This window comes from Dipodomys merriami, unplaced genomic scaffold (assembly GCF_024711535.1).
Source record: "Dipodomys merriami isolate MVZ:Mamm:240054 unplaced genomic scaffold, mDipMer1.0.p SCAF_855, whole genome shotgun sequence".
In the NCBI taxonomy this organism is placed as follows: Eukaryota; Metazoa; Chordata; class Mammalia; order Rodentia; family Heteromyidae; genus Dipodomys; species Dipodomys merriami.
The window spans coordinates 35,751-50,303 of NW_027206463.1; the positions used below are offsets into that span (position 1 = coordinate 35,751).

Here is a 14,553-nt window from a genome sequence, read left to right on the forward strand (position 1 = left end):
TCTCCCCTGCCCCAAACTGCTCTTTCGAACAGCTTTGTTTGCTTTTCCAAAGACTGCACTTCATTAACTATTTAAAATTTTGAGAGGTCATATTCAACAATCTAGGGATTACTGTTTGGTTGCGATTTCTGTGTGTTTTTGTTTTTTTTTGTTGTGTTTTTTTTAACTGAATTTCAGAAGGTTTGCAAGTGTGTTACAATAAAATATGTCCATCTAATTGTCCAATGCTACTGGATTAGAGTCACTCCTTCTATCATTCTCAACCAACCCCTTCTGCAAGATTAATTTCAGATTTACTAATTCCTTTATCCCATGTGTACATTGAGCATTCTAGCTGTACTTGCCCCTTGTTCTATTTTTCATTCATTCTATGTCTTTACTATTATTCCTCTCTGGTTTCAAATTCGTGATAGTCATTCTGTTAAACTGTTGGTTAATATTTTGAAAGTTTTATATACATTCCATGGAGTTTCAATCCTGCATATACTTGAACTGATGTCAGTTTATATTTCCATAAATCACTCATCTGCAATAACAATTTGCAAGACTGGAGACGTGAAGCCCCTAGACATGATTTTATTCTCATCGATTTGGAAGATGAATCTTTAGTAAACAAGAAAGTATAAAAATGGCTTAGAATGTATTCCTAACTACCAGTTTTTATAAATGGCTTTGTACAATGGTTTTTGATTATTTTATTTTACATGGGATAATATTTTCTACTACCTATAAGTTTTGGAAAAAGAAGGAAGCTTCGATTTACTAGTATAGAGGAATATGATAGAAATAGAAGACAGATTTTATGTTTGTCACATCTCTGATGAGTACCCATATTTAAGGTTTAAATTTATATTTCTTCCTATGTTAGACAGATAGGGAAAACATAAAACAACATATGCTAAGGCAAATATTTGTGACTTTTTAAAATGTACCTTATTAAGTAATGAAATTTACTTTATTAGCTAGTTTGGGTTTGAATTATGGGAGGCTGATCTATTAACACATTTCTGGAAGGCACATATTGAACAACACAAATGCTGGTGGGTATTATTTCTACACTTTAATGAATGGTTGAACCTGTTTGGCATTAGTGCTGGGTAAATAAATCAACTCTGTTGTAACTTACTCCCTACACATGAAAAACTTGTAATGTCACTAAGTATCATCTACTTGTCAAATGTTATTTTTGCGAATGTGATTTTAAAAAGTTTATTTGAAAAGGAATACACTTTCAGGAGATTAAATGTAGGTTATCATTGGTTTGAGAATGACAACATTTTTTACTATAAAACCAAGTTTTCCTGAAGTACCAGTGTTTTGAAGCACTAAGGATCTTCTCAATTAATGTTTTACTGTATTATATTTGATCTCTAAGTCAAATTTACCTAGCCTTGGTAGACCAATTATGGATCTATCGTTTCAGGAACTATTTTTTTGGCCTACTTATGCTGGACTGAAATTTTTCATTAATCATTAGAGGAAGGGTATTAAAAAATCCTGTGACATTTGTGATTTGTTCACTCATATGGCCTGGTCATTTGTAAATTGAAAGTTTGAATTACTGTACTTTCTCTCAGATTTTGTGATCTCATTTTTAAATTTTTTTAAAATTTCTTTTTTAAAGTTTTTTTTAAATTTTTTTTGGGTCCAGTTGTGGGGCCTGAACTCTGGGCTTGGGCTCTGTCCCTCAGCTCTTCAGCTCAATGCTAGCGCTCTACCACTTGAGCCACAGTGCCACTTCTGGCTTTTTCTTTTTGCTTATGTGGTGCTGAGGAATCCAACCCAGGGCCTCATGCATGCAAGGCAAGCACTCTACCACTGAGCCACCTTCCCAGCTCTGTGATCTCATTTTTAATTTTAAGTTGCCTTGCATTTCACAATTGCTTACTGTCTTAAGCAATTGTGTCCCTGAAATAGGAAATGAAAAATTGAGATGGGTCTTCAATTACTTTTTGTTGGCATGTTACATGGGCCTAGAGGAGAATTCTTGTCCTTGTTATATGATGATGGGAGCTGGGATCCTAGGACCCGTGGGTCCTGCAGAAGAATAATACGTTTTAGACATCATATTGGGTATAATCAGTAGGAATGCTTCAGAAATATGTTGAAAAACAGTTTGAGACCAGAGAGTTAAAATCCCTAATAGATTACAGAAAAACAACATCTTTTTTTTACCATGTGAATTCAGAAGATCAAGAACACTTAGTAGGTATCACAGGTTTATACCGAAGACATTGCATTGATTCTTTTTATATTCTAATATATATTCTAAACTGAATTATTTATATTCCAATCTATTTATTGGCATAAATATCAATTTGTCAAATTATCAATTAATTCTAGTAAGATTCACTGTGTGAAACACTGTGATTAAAACATTACCAATTTAAGGCCTAATATCGAGGAGAAACCTATGGACTGCTGTAGAGAGCTGTGAGAGGCCGCACCTGGAAGATGGTGCCAGCTTCCGCCCTCTGCCTTCCCGATGGCGAGTGCTCTCGTGGTAAACAACTCCTGATATGGCTAAGGCAAAGAATCTGGCTTGCTTCCGCGCACCTGAACCTATTGGTGGTTCCCACGTGGCGTATCAGGGTTGGCTACCCAGCGGGTACTTAAGGCTGTGGGGAATTCTCCCCGGGGTTGGGGTCAGAAGATTACAAAAAGGTCCTGAATAAACTGCAGAGAGGAGAGTCCGGTGTCACGTCTTCCTTGCTGGTCGAGGCGGTAGCGACACGTGGTGGCCCGTACGGGGACTCAGCCATAACCCCAACGAGGACTCAGAACTCTCTGCAGTCAGTGTGGTGCACCGGTAAGTCCCCAGGTAAAAGGGGAATCCGCGACAAAAGCGGGGGTAAGTCCCCAGGTAAAAGGGGAATCCGCCACAAGAGCGGGGTGTAAGTTCCCAGGTAAAAGGGGAATCCGCCACAAGAGCGGGGAGTATGTTCCCAGGTAAAAGGGGAATCCGCCACAAGCGCGGGGAGTAAATTCCCAGGTAAAAGGGGAATCCGCCACAAGAGCGGGGGATTTTTGCTCTTCTCGGTAGATAAAGAGAGAGCGAAAACCCAGGGCTAGTCAGTAGAGTAGCCAAAAGTGAAAGTAAAAGTTTGTTTACCAGCTTTAAATGTTTAAAACATGGGCGCTTCTTCTTCGCACCCAATTTTTTTGGCTCTCAATGAGCTACAGCACTCAAAAAAGTTAAAAATAAAAAAGAGTACTTTAGAGAGATTTTTGAATGAATGTGACACCGTTGCCTCATGGTTCGCTGTCTCCGGAAGCCTCACGGTGGCCTCTTGGGAGAAACTAGGGAGGGACCTAGATTTTGCCTCTGAACAAGGAACGCTTAAGAGCGGAGTGAAACTGATAAGAGGCTGTCTCAAGGACCAGCGTTTGTAAACATTTGGGTAAATGCCCAAAAGTGGGATTGCTGGATCATAGCGGAGATCTATGTGAAGTCTTCTGAGGAACCTCCATACTGCTTTCCAAAGTGGTTGAACAAGTTTACATTCCCACCAACAATGAAGTAAGGTTCCTTTCTGTCCACATCCCCCCCAGCATCTGTTGTTGTTAGAGTTCTTGATTTTTGCTGTTCTAACTGGAGTGAGGTGATATCTCAATGTTGTTTTGATTTGCATTTCTTTTATGGCTAGGGAGGCAAATGTTTACAAACAAGACCACACTAAAGCTACCAGCACAACTATGTTTATTGCAGCATTATTTACCATAGCTAAGATATGGAACCAACCCAGATGCCCCTCAGTAGATGAATGGATCAAGAAAATGTGGTATATATACACAATGGAATTCTACACCTCCATCAGAAAGAATGACATTTCCCCATTTGTTAGGAAATGGAAAGGTTTGGAAAAAATTATATTAAGTGAAGTAAGCCAGGCCCAAAGAAGCATAGGTCCCATGGTTTCCCTTATTTGCAATATCTAGTATAGGTATGAGTCAAGCGGAAAAGGTCAGATAATGTGATGTTAGGAAAATGAACCCTAAAATATGTATTTTAATGTTTTCGTTTCTTTCATGCATGTGTTTCTAACGCATTTATAAGATTATTTCTTTGTTGCTTTGTATGTCCCTCCCCCACAGTGTAACCCCCGCTTTCACTATATTTGATGTCAGTATAACATGTGGAGGAGATGGGGACAAAAAGTCGTTTAAGGATTCAGGTGGACCTGTTGCAACAATGAGAAGTACAAAATGTCATGTCAAAACCAGCTTTACAATGTCGGTGTGGGGGGGGGAGGGGGGTATAATTGGGTGGGGGGAGGGGGGTAAAATTGGGTGGGGGGAGGGGGGAGGCGGGGAAGGGAAGTGAAGGGTAAACAAAGGAGGAGGCTGCAATGCTTGGTAAGAAATGTATGCATTATCCTGCCCATGTAATTGTAGCCCCCCTGTACAGTATGTTCTCAAATAAAATAAAATACAATTAAAAAAAAAAAAAAAAAAAAGGACCAGCGTTGCAGTGAGGCGGTAGAGAATGGTCAGGCCGCCTTAGAAATGCTGCAGGAAGAAAGATCGGAAAGGGCAGACAGCGAAAAGGAGGAGAGCGGGGGGGGGGGGGGGGGGAGGGTTATACCCTGATTTTGCCGAACTAGAGACCTCTGAGTCTACAGACTCAGAGGAACTACAATCACTCATAGAACAAATAGAAAAAACAAAGATAAGAAAGAGGAGGAAAGGGAAGGAGAGAGAGGACCCAGATAAAGACGAATGCACGCCCTCCATGTGCCGCGCCACACCTTTGGCCCCTCAGCTCTATGCGGAGGACCCTGGAAGTGGCAGCCCCGGCTCTTCTTTCAGCCCAGGCATGTGGAAAGCGGTCAGAACCGAGTTACATCTAGCCTGTCCAATATTTCAGGATCCACAGGGACAGCGGTATCATGAACCCTTAGTTTTTAAGGTGATAAAATCTTTAGCTGAGTCTGTGCGGACATACGGAATCACGGCCTTCATTACTGTAGCCCAGGTGGAGGCCCTAAACAGACATTGCATGACACCCGGTGATTGGAGTGGGCTCGCACGAGCTTGTTTGAATCCAGGTCAGTATTTAGATTGGAAGGCCTTTTTGATTGAATTTTCTAGTGAAGAGGCTGCAGCCAATCAGGCTAGGGGGAAACCAGCTTGGGACAGAGATATGCTGCTTGGACAGGGGAGATTCGCCAATCAGCAGATAGGCTACCCGGTTCAAGTTTATGAACAAATCAATAAAATTGGCATAAAGGCATGGAAGGCCTTACCAAATAAAGGCGAGGTGAGTGGCAATCTCACCAAAATCCTGCAGGGCTCTACGGAGCCGTTTTCGGACTTTGTTGCCCGTATGGTCGAGGCCGCTGGCAGAATTTTTGGTGACCCAGATGCAGCCATGCCATTAATTAAACAGCTTGTTTACGAGCAGTGCACTAAGGAATGCAGAGCCGCCATAACCCCATATAAGAACAGGGGACTGGAAGCATGGATGAAAGTTTGCAGAGAGCTGGGCGGACCACTAACTAATGCTGGATTAGCTGCTGCTGTGGTGCAATTAACCCAGAAGAATGGGGCTGGGAAGGTAGCTCAGTGGTAGAGCGCTTGCCTTGCATGCATGAGGCCCTGGGTTCGATTCCTCAGCACCATATAAGCACAATGAAAAAAGCCGGACGTGACGCTGTGACTCAAGTGGTAGAGTGCTGGCCTTGAGCTGAAGAGCTGAGGGACAGCGCCCAGGCCCAGAGTTCAGGCCCAGGAAAAAACCTATTCAAAAAATGCTGCAAATTTGTCTAAACAGTTGTTTAGTTATCTTTTAGGTAATTGAACTGGGGAGTTCGACAGCCTGATGGAACAGCTCAGGGTTGCCATCGTCATGGTGAACTCGACCCGAGTGGATGCCGGATTGGCGGAGGGGTTATCTTCATGGATCTCCGCTGCTATGATTCATCTCAAGGAGGGGGCGGGTTTGGGAGCCCTGATAGGCCTCCTGGTGTTAGCCTCCTTGGTATGTCTGTGGTGCATTTGCCAAATTAGAGGTTCTCAGCGTCGCAGTGCAGCCATGATTATCCAAGCCTTTACAGTCATTGGAGCAGGTCAGTCCCCATAAGCGTGGCTTGCCTCCCTAAAACAATGAACACAGATTGCAAAGCCAAAGTACTGCAGTCGAGAGGCATGAGTTTTGCCCTCGAGGAGAGCATGTTTGATTGCACACGGGTTCGATTCGCCTTTTCCCGTCCTTGTGAAAAACGAATCAATGGACAGGCTGAGTCATCCCTAGAGAAGGCTCCCTCTGGGAGAAGGCTTGTATGCAGTCCTTGCAATTGCACAACAGGGATCAGACCTCTGTTCTCATCTGTGTTCTTTAAACAAAAAAGGGGGAACTGTAGAGAGCTGCGAGAGGCCGCACCTGGAAGATGGTGCCAGCTTCCGCCCTCTGCCTTCCCGATGGCGAGTGCTCTCGTGGTAAACAACTCCTGATATGGCTAAGGCAAAGAATCTGGCTTGCTTCCGCGCACCTGAACCTATTGGTGGTTCCCACATGGCGTATCAGGGTTGGCTACCCAGTGGGTACTTAAGGCTGTGGGGAATGCTCCCCGGGGTTGGGGTCAGAAGATTACTAAAAGGTCCTGAATAAACTGCAGAGAGAAGAGTCCAGTGTCGCGTCTCCCTTGCTGGTCGAGGCGGGTAGCGACAGACTGCTCCTGGAGCTATGGAAATATTTTGTGATAGAATATCAGTGGTGTGAGTTCCTGCCTGGTTGGATGGTAGACAGACCAGGACATTAGGTAATCATGCATATGAACATTTTTTTCATCTTCTTGGCTTTAGCTACTTTTGTAATGGTAGGTATAATAATTACATTTTGATAAAATACCTTCTAGTCAGAACAGTTATATCTGAACTGTTCATCTCTCTATGATCCCTTGTTACTAATATTAGTTTTGTTCAAGTAAGATAATCTATGCTGTCAGGGTAACATATTCTGGTTGGTCTGTTCCTACATTGAAGAAGGGTAAAGTGTCATGTAGACATTTGTGCCTGTAAGACCTCATTTGGGAATTTTAAGCTGTAGAAATTTAGAAGTAGCTCTGAAGCAAGGCTTACTTTGAATATATTAGTTCCACAAAGGTAACTCATTAGATAAATAAGTACTTGAGAAGCCATCACCTTTTTTTGAGGTCGTGGGGCTTGATCTCTGGGCCTGGGCGCTGTCCCTCAGCTCTTCAGCTCAAGGCTAATGCTCTACCACTTGAGCCACAGTGCCACTTCTGGCATTTTTTCTTTTTGCTTATGTGGTGCTGAGGAATTGAACCAAGGGCCTCATGCATGCAAGGCAAGTGCTCTACCATTGAGCACCTTCCCAGCCCCACAGCCATCACCTTTGGACCTAGGTATAAAGACTTCAAAGTATGATCAAATTTAAAATGAAAAAGACGTAAAATAGTCATTGACCAAAAAAATTGCAAATGTGAGCAATCGACTGAACAATATAAGTATTTCCCACTATACAGAGAATTTAGGAGAAATAAGATCAATAGCATTTTTAGGAACAATAAGATTTCCTTGTTATAAAGAGGCAACCAAGGATATATTCCTGTATAAAGATTGCATCATTAACTACTTAAATTTACAGGATACTACATGCTTCAGCAGTACGACTATCAAAGTTACAACAATACAAATATTAACATGGCACTTGCACAAGCATGATATGAAAATTTGTAAAGTATTCCATATTTTTCATTCTTCAGATGCAAGAAATGAAAAATAGTTATTAAAAAGTTGATTGCAAAAATACAAGTGTGACAATACATGTAAATCATAGAATTAAAGTTAATTTGATATAGTGTATTAAATCTTCACCTTAGAAAGGCTTTTACATAGCATAACCTTTACAAAACATTTGAAATTAGATAACATCTTCATTTTATCCCAAAGAAATAAAATACTATAAGGAGCTAGGAAAAAAGGAATCTTAAACTGTTTCTTTATGGAATGTAATCTGAAAGGACACATTTATTAATGAACCCATATATTATAAAACAATGTAGAATTCAACGTATTATACCTAGGAGAGAATGAAATAGATTATGGACATTATACAATCAGAATACAGAATATTTTAAAATGTACTTTTCTCAGACAAGCACCAGACATATCTTTAATTTCTGTACTACTAATTTCAACAGGTAAGTTAAAATTATTTCTGATTTAAAATAATCACAAACTCATGGGGCAGGGAAGGTGGTTCAGTGGTAGAGCACTTGCCTTGCATACATGGGGCCCTGGGATCGATTCCTCAGCACCACATAAGGAAAAAAGAAAAAAAGCCTGATGTGGAGCTGTGGCTTAAGTGGTAGAGCGCTAGCCTTGAGCTGAAGAGCTGAGGGACAGCGCCAAGGCCCAGAGTTCAAGCCCCATGACCGGAAACCCCCCCCCCCAAAATCACAAAATCTGGAGAAATCATTATAGACGTATACAAACAACTCGAATACATTTTGACATCAAAGTCAGGCAATTCACTTGGAAGAATACAATGGAATCCATGCATTTTTAAAGTAAGATATTGCTGTTATTTTGTATTCTACAAATATTTTGTAAGGACACAATGGCTGGACTGGCGTTTTTGAAATTTAAGAAACCTAATCAAACCATTATGACTTAGGAGAACAATTTTTAAAGCTTTCCACAATTTCAAAGAGGTAGTGATACATACTTATCCTTTTGGCAATATCAAATGCAGTTTCTTCCAACTTGTTCTTCATACCTGGTTTGATATAATGCTTCAACAGAAGGAGATCCAGCGTATCTTTGCTATTTCTATTCCCAGCAGCAAGATTAAAGGTGGTCAAGAGGAATTTAGTTTGGGCATTGGTATCTGCATCATGATGAAGTAATAAAGAAGCCACTCTGGTATTATTCCATGTGTAAGCATTGAGCAGGGGTGTCCATCCATTCACAGTTATTGCATGAATATCTGCCGTGAGCCACCAACTCATGGATATTGTCTAAGTGTCCACTGTAGCCTTCCTGATGAAGAGGGGTATACTCATCGTCATCCCGAGTATCCACATAAGTAGCCTTTTTGGGAAGTAGTCTCCCCATTGTAGTTACCTTATAATTTTCGGCAGCTCAAAAATGAAATTTGCTGGGATCCTTCTCCATCTTTTCTTTTTCTTGCAAATGATACCATTCCTCACTTTTTCATCTTGTTCTTTGTCTTCATTAGAATTGCCTAACCAGAGACTTTGAGTACCAGTGGGCATGAGTTGTACATATATTTCCCAAATAGTTCCCGATGGATGGTTGGACTCATCAGAAAAATCCGGTGAATTTTCTGCATCTGTTTTTTCACCATGAATTATTTTCACATTTTCTAGTTTTACTATTCTAAATTATTCTAACTCGAGAGTAGGGAATTAATAGGAAGCAGAGGAAAGATTTTCCTCTATATTCAAAGGTACAGAGAGAAAATGAGGACCAATAGTGCCTTAGTGTGCAGTTGATTCTAGGAATGAGAAAATAAGAAATAATGTGTTTTATGTAAATAATTTGGGAAATGGCAGAGCAGAAAGTTAAATGATGCAACCAAAAATAGAAAAGCAAAATAAATTAGGAAAGTAATGGATCAATCATATTATCTGTGAGAACCATGAAAGGGAGAGAGGAAGAGAGAGACAGATGTGCAATGACCTAGCAAGCCACAAATCCATGCCTCTGATAAATTTATACGGCAAACAATTTTATTTTTTAAAGGAGATGTAAATAGAATTTCTGTATTTACTTGAAATTAATAAATGCATTTTTAGTAGCCTAGATAAAGAGACATAGCTTTGACCAATTTACAAACAAGAATCTAAATCCTTGATAATTCTAATAACAGATATGACTGAAATCAGTTGAATCACACTTTTCCTGTACAGTGAAGGAATAGGTCCTTGTTAGGAAAGCAGTTAGAGAAGGCAGGCCGATTGTATCTGTGACAAAACTTTGTGGAAAATGGTATTGAGGATTACTTACTGGTGATCCACTTGCACTGGAAGTGTGATTCTGAACTATTGCTTGCTGATTCTAAACTATTGCTTTAATCATTATATTCTCCAAGAACAAAAAGTGAGATTAAATTGATAGCAAAGGACTACTAAAGGACTTCTAATTATGCACATTCAATCATCAAAATCACATGGAGACAATAGAAAGGCCTACTTTTTTAGATGAAAAGTTTCTTTAAAAAACAAGGAAGTTAAGGAGTCCTACAAAGGACTTCTACTTTATTACTTAATTATACATTTTTTCTAGTATTGGGTAACAATAAAGAATGGACCTATTAGAAAGATCTTTAAGCTCATATGTTCAATAGTGAGTTCCTTGATATTATATCATGGTATTATTTATGCTCTTAAGAAGAAATTTACTAGCTTAAATTTCTGACAGCACAATATCATACTGTCCATCTTGCTTCTATACTCTCAGTTTTAAATTACTAATTATGTGCATTAGATAACTATAGAGGAAAAAGTAGAAGCCACAATGTTGTCTCAAGTCTTTAATCCTAGCTAATCACAAAGATAAAATCTCAGGATTGTGGTTTGAAACCAGACCAAGCAAAAATAAAAAGTCCATTAGATTCTGATTTGAAAGTAACCATCAGTTGGGCTGGGAAGGGGGCTCAGTGGTAGAGTGCTTGCCTGGCATTCTTGATATCCCGGGTTAGATTCCTCAGCATCACATAAGCAGAAAAAGCCTTAAGTAGCTATGTGGCTCTAGCGGTACAGTGCTGGCCTTGAGCAGAATTGCTGAGGGACAGTGCCCAGGCCCAGAGTTCAGGCCCTATGACTGACAAAAAAAAAAAAAGAGAGAAAGTAACCAACAAAAGCTAGAAATGAATCTGTGGTACAAGCAATAAAATGTTTTAGAATGTCTGGGAAGTGACATCTGTCATTTTTGTATGACCCTAAGTGATACTTACATGCAATCTTTTTTTAAAACAATATGCCACTCAGTAGTTGAACGAATTGACAAAATGTGGTATATATATATATATATATATGTGTGTGTGTGTGTGTGTGTGTGTGTGTACATATATATATATACATAAATATATATGTATATACACTGTGGATTTCTATGTTTCCAATTTATAAGGAAATGGAAAGACTTGGTAAAATCCTACTAAATAATATAAACAAGACACAAAGAAAGAGATTCCATGGATTCGCTAATTTGTAATAATTAGGAAATATCTAGGATAGTCCTAGCAGATGAGCAGAATGGCTCAATAGCTATGTATAAGATGATGATGAGGGACTGGGAAGGTGGCTCAGTGGTAGAGCACTTGCCTTGCATGCCTGAGGCCCTGGGTTCGATTCCTCATCACCACATAAGCAAAAAGAAAAAAGTCGGAAGTGGCGCTGTGGCTCATGGGAGAGTGCTAACCTTGAGCTGAAGAGCTGAGGGACAGCACCCAGGCCCAGAGTTCAAGCCCCACGACCTGACCCCCCAAAAACAATTAAAAAAAAAAGCTGATGATGAGCAAAATGAACTCCTACATATGGAAACAGAGGTAGTTCTTTTAGGTGTACTATGTGATTTCTTTTTTCTGTCTTCCCCTATGGCTTGTCCCCTGCTGTAGTTGATTTCACATTTATCTTAATGTGGCAAGGGAAGAAGACTAAGAAAATGGCGACTCAAAGGACAAAGGGCAAACCAATGTAATAGCAATACTCACAAGATAACATGGTGGAAATTTACATTACAACTTGTGAGGGTTACTGGGGTGAATGAAAACTGTGAGAAAAGTGTGGGAGGGGTAAAAAGTTCGACATGTTATGTATTCACTAACTTACAATTACTGCAACCCCTACTATATATCAACTTGACAATAAAACTTAATTTAAAAAATTAGCTACATAAAATATAATTTCAATGTATTGGTATAGTAAATACTAATCTATTACCCCTTTATTAGAGGGTTATTAACTTGAATGTTATCAAACTATACAATATTTTCACAATATACTCACCATTATTTAGAAAAAAACATTATTTTAGTATTGCCTCATACTAAAACAGAAAACAGTTCAATTCTATGGAAACTCCTAACTTTTAAAATTGAATAATTAAGAGAACAGAATATATGTGTTCTCCAAAATTCCTATGACTACTAACTACTCATTGTCAAATTCTGATCATGCCATACCAGAGATATTTTTAAAAGTATCTGTTTGAATATTAGTACTGCAATACATGCAATTTCCAATAGATGTTACATATTTAAAAGTCAACAGAAAAAATAGCCACATTCTGATAGTAGATAAGACTATGACCTATCTATAATAATTAATTCCTGAAGAGTAAACATTTGTTCATCAGAGTAAGCTATTATTTCTATGACAATCAATCCCATGTTTTTATTTCGTAAAGTCATCCTAGCCCAACAGTTTCCAACTTGTAAGGTGCACCTTAAAATTCCTTAAATTCACATCAAGACTAGCTTATCACTATTGTGAAAAAATACTACACTTCTGCTGTGATGCCCTCCCAATTGTTCAAAGAACAGTACAATAAACTTTGCTGCATCATTTTCCCCCAGTTGTATTCTTGAGATTGGAACACTTGCAAATATTATTTATTTTTATTTTATATTTATTTTATTTTATATTATTTTTATTTATCTTAAATATTCAGGAGATTTGAATATCAGAATATTAAGATCTGAAGATTATGGTTCAAAGGCCACCCAGGCAGGAAGGTTCCTTATATTCTTATCTCCAATAAATTGCTAAGAAAAGCCAGACAAAAGTGACACTAAGGTTCAAGTGTTAGAACAGTAGCCTTGAGCACAAACAGAATCTGGGACAGTGTCCAGGACCAGAGGTCAAGCCCTAGGACAAACAAAACAATAAAAACAAACCTCAAATCTAACATTTTTCTCATTGTATATAGAGGTATGTAATTAAGGACATTTCTTCCTGTGTTATGTATATGTAGAAGAAAAAAGATGTCACACAAATAGTCTCTTATACGATGTTACATCAAAGTCTCAAAAATTGCTCTTTTTCTAACTTTATCAATTAATAGCATCCATTTGATGGCAACTCTGTCCAGATTATTCACATTATCATGTTATACATGATCTGTTGGAATTATCTATTAATTAATTTCTAATTATACCTCAATTGAAAGAATATTCTAGGAAAATAGAATGCCAGAATCATTTGTGAATTTGTAAATTAAATCTTCTACTTGAAAAGAATTTTGTAGTATCCTATATAATATGAAATTACAAACAAAAATATTTTAAATCTAATTTCCAATTTAGCCAAGTCGACAAAGTCCTACATTAGATGAACTTTGCTATTTTTCCAGGCTTAAGTCTTTGTAATCCTTCAACATTTCTTTGTAATCCAACAGAATTACACTTACTTTTTCAAATTTTTGGTTGGGAATCATGAGCTATTTTGCATCTAGGAATGTTCTTTAATGAAGAGCGTGTCTAATACACAAGTGAGGATTATATATGAGTTGCAATTCAATAGGAAACTTCCCAAAACATAGTGACAAAATTAGCCCAAACTTCTCACTGTGTATTCCTTTCTTGTTGTTTGGTTTTTTTTTTTATTGAGAAAAATTATACTACCTGGTCCAAGGAAGGTATCGTTATGTAATTCCACTTCCACAAACGAGAGATAACAGGGAAATTACGCTATATCTAGCTTTCTTTGTTTTTGTAGTCTCTCACGATTTTTTTTTTGCCAAAACTGGCCTGATATCAGTCTTCTAAATCTCTGCCTTTTAATTTGCAATGTATATTTCATCTCAAGCTTGGACCCAGACTAGTTTTCAATGTAAACATTTAATATTGACTTCTGTTTTCTAGATATTATTAAATCCTATTGAGGTTAATATGGATCGTTATGATGTTGTAAGAACACAGATAAATACCTTGAATACTTTTTCCAATTCATTTAAATATTTCTAGTATACATCATAAATAAGACATTGATATTTCACAAGTATCTTATGCAGACTTCAGTTACTTTAATTTTTGTGCACATATTAAGTCCAATATAATTTTATCAACTCTATGTGAATATACAATATTTACAGATACTTTTCTTTACCAAAATAAGTCTGTGTCATGCTTCCCTTTTATAATTAAACCCACTATTTCTGTTTGTCCCATACCAAACCTGTTTCATCCTGGCAACTAACACATTTTTTTTCTCCTATTCTACATCACGCAATAAATAAGCTTTTTAAGATTGCCCTCAAATCTATGGTAGATTATTCTCAGTTATTGTATGCCTTAATATTGTATGGTATTCAGTCTAATTGCCTCTTGGTTCTGTTATTGGAGCATGTAGCACAATTAATTTCCCATTAATCTGAAGAAAGCCCAAATTGATTTCTATTTCTTTGACTAGAGGAAATACTGCTGCTATAATCCTCTGTGTTTTTGGCCTTTGGATGAATGTTATATGTTATTTCTAGGAGACAAAGCCTGAAGAGCTCAATTCCTGTGCTATACTGTGGGTGGTTGCGTATTTCATTCTAGGAACCCGTCAAAATGTTTTC

At 38.3% G+C, this 14,553-nt stretch overlaps 1 pseudogene; it reads left to right on the forward strand.

Annotated features, from left to right (window-relative positions):
- The first annotated feature begins 7,617 nt into the window (after nt 1-7,617).
- LOC138820300 (U6 spliceosomal RNA) lies at nt 7,618-7,717 on the forward strand (annotated as a pseudogene).
- Nucleotides 7,718-14,553: the final 6,836 nt, after the last annotated feature.